Source organism: Bison bison, unplaced genomic scaffold (assembly GCF_000754665.1).
Source record: "Bison bison bison isolate TAMUID 2011002044 unplaced genomic scaffold, Bison_UMD1.0 scf7180017864518, whole genome shotgun sequence".
Lineage (NCBI taxonomy): Eukaryota > Metazoa > Chordata > Mammalia > Artiodactyla > Bovidae > Bison > Bison bison.
In genome coordinates this window covers 16,641,366-16,643,663 of record NW_011495071.1, presented here as the reverse complement: position 1 = coordinate 16,643,663, position 2,298 = coordinate 16,641,366, and the positions used below count along the sequence as shown (strand labels likewise).

The window sequence follows — 2,298 nt, the reverse complement described above, 5'->3', positions numbered from 1 at the left end:
AGGCAGGCGTGTCGAATGGAACACTGAAGCTTGACACTGAGGTCTGGGGTGTGAACCTGTGGCTCGGTCACTCGTGTCTCATTTCAGCTAGTATCAGTTCTCCCCGAGAAAAGAAGCTACCCTGGGATCTGTGTCCCCCCACCCCCTCCCTCCCCCCGCCACGCTCTGCAATGCCGCTGCAGTGCTTGCGGCGCTGGAGGGTCTCTACAGGCTGCTTGGATCATGTGCTGTGTGTTCAGACCCAGCGATCCTGTGTACAGGGAGAAGCGTCTTTCTCTGCGTTCCACCTGCTGAGGACAGCAAGTCAGGACCTCAGACCTTCCTGGAAGGCTTAGAGAAGTCGCTCCAACAGAGAGATCCAGAAACCTGTTGAGCAGGGTGTAGGAGGGTCGAGGTGCTGGGCAATCGGGTTTTACAGAGCACGTTTATTCCAGAGAGTCATGGAAGCAGGGCGTAATTCTGCTCCTGTGTGCTGCACGCTTGCTGCCGGACTGTGAACATCACCTGGATGCCCCGGTGCACCAGTGTCATTTTGTGAGTGCCTGTGGTTAGGGAGCGCACACCTGTTTGGAGTCAGTACTGAGTTTGTGAGTGTGTAAGAGTAGACAGAAGCCAGCACGGGATTACACTCCTGCAGGACTCTTCAGCACCATCAATCTTGGCGGGCTTTCTAGCAGAGGACTGAATTGCAGTAGATGAGGGTGCAGGGTCACTGGAACATCTTGGCAAACAGCAGCCGGAAGCAAGGGGCAGCTGGGCAAATGGTTGGGAAAGGAGGGTGAGCATTAGGTGATGAATGGTGGGGGAGGAAGCGTGGGGCTAGAGGTCCGCTTGGTAGCTGGGAGGCATCTAAGCCTTGCACTTCCCTGCTCATGCTCAGCGGGCCATCCAGCCTCTCCTTACCCAGTGACGGACCACCCAGCATAACTCCAGGTAGCTGCGGAGGGTGTTGATTGGGAATGTGTATCGTGATCCCACGGAATCTCCTATGAATTTCCCTGGTAAGCTCTTATAGATCCCTAACTGGGAGGAAAACGGGTACATGGTTAGTAATGATAGCATTCCTTCAAGACTGGAATATGATTCCCATTTCAGAGATAAGTATGTTGAGACTTTACTAGTTTCTAGCCCACAGTTCTACCACCTGGCAAACTTATAGCTGGAACAGAGTTGAAATCTGACAAAGTTCCTGGACTTCTATCCTTTTATCTCCACACGCCCTCTCTTCTGTGTGCGCTTCCTGCCGACTGAATCCGACTCCCCGCTTGGGCACAGAATCATCAACTCTGCTGCGCATTAACCCTGAAGCGCTCTTGGACGGGGGTCTATGGTCAAATCTAGGGGAGTCAGGGTTCTCTCTAATGCTGGATTCTATTCTACAGAATAGCACGGCTGGGGATGGAGTGGGACACGTGCCTGTTCAAAACCCTTGAAAGCAAACAGGTAAAACTGTCCTCAAATTTCAACTTACTTTTCCTGTGTTTTTCATTTGTCCTCACCAACCCCCCTCTGTGCCCCCCTCCCACCCCCGCCATCAATGACCTCAATGCAAATACAAGTGGGGTGGTACTTCTGGATGCTCCATGTTCTGGATGCAAGTGGTGACATAATCCTTCTGGGGCTCACATCCTTCCCCTCATTGGTTGCCCGGAGCTCCTGGAACCCCCCTGGACCCAGAGCAGCGGGAATAAAAGCAGCTGCTCATGCTGGGAGGATTCAGAGGCATTCAAGTGTCTCTGCCACTTCTGCCAGACTGCCACTGCCTGCTGCCAAAGCTACTGCTGCTGCTCCTTCCTCTGCTCCCAGCCACCTGGTGCCGGCTGTCAGGTAAGCCCGGAGATTCCTGCTTAGCTGAGATTCTGTTTCTCTCCCCTCCTTTCCCTCTGTCTCTCGAGTACTTTTTCTTAGCGGATCTCTTCCCGTCTGAATGGCTCTGTCCACTCCTGTCCTGGTGTCTTCACACAAGCTGAGTTACTCTGCAAGGCTCCTTCCACAGGTAACACTGGATGGTCTCAGTTTGCAAACTCTCTTCACTCTTCTTGTGCCCAGGCGGGCTCCAGTCTCTTTCCCGCAGCTCATGTGCTTAGGTCAGTTTGGGATGCTGGAGCTTCCGGGTACAGCAGGCTGATCCTGATGCAGGAATAGCTTTGTGCGGCCAGTGCTGTCACAGGTCACATCTCATGCCTAGGGGACCGGGGGAAATGTGTTTGGAACCCAGGACAGTGCAGGCAGGTGGGAAATAGGCACAATGACTGAAGGGCAGACAGTCATTAAATGAAACCCCCTGTTGTGGGTTCT

The 2,298-nt window shown here is 53.4% G+C and overlaps 1 protein-coding gene across 2 annotated transcripts in view; it reads left to right on the top strand.

Annotated features, from left to right (window-relative positions):
* Positions 1 to 1,724: 1,724 nt before the first annotated feature.
* Positions 1,725 to 2,298, top strand: part of LOC104981445 (calcitonin receptor-stimulating peptide 1) — a 3,446-nt gene continuing 2,872 nt past the window's right edge. For both annotated transcript variants that reach the window (XM_010830566.1, XM_010830565.1), the window contains exon 1: positions 1,725 to 1,827. The gene's annotated coding sequence lies outside the window, so the exon portion shown is untranslated. The remainder of the gene's footprint in view (positions 1,828 to 2,298) is intronic.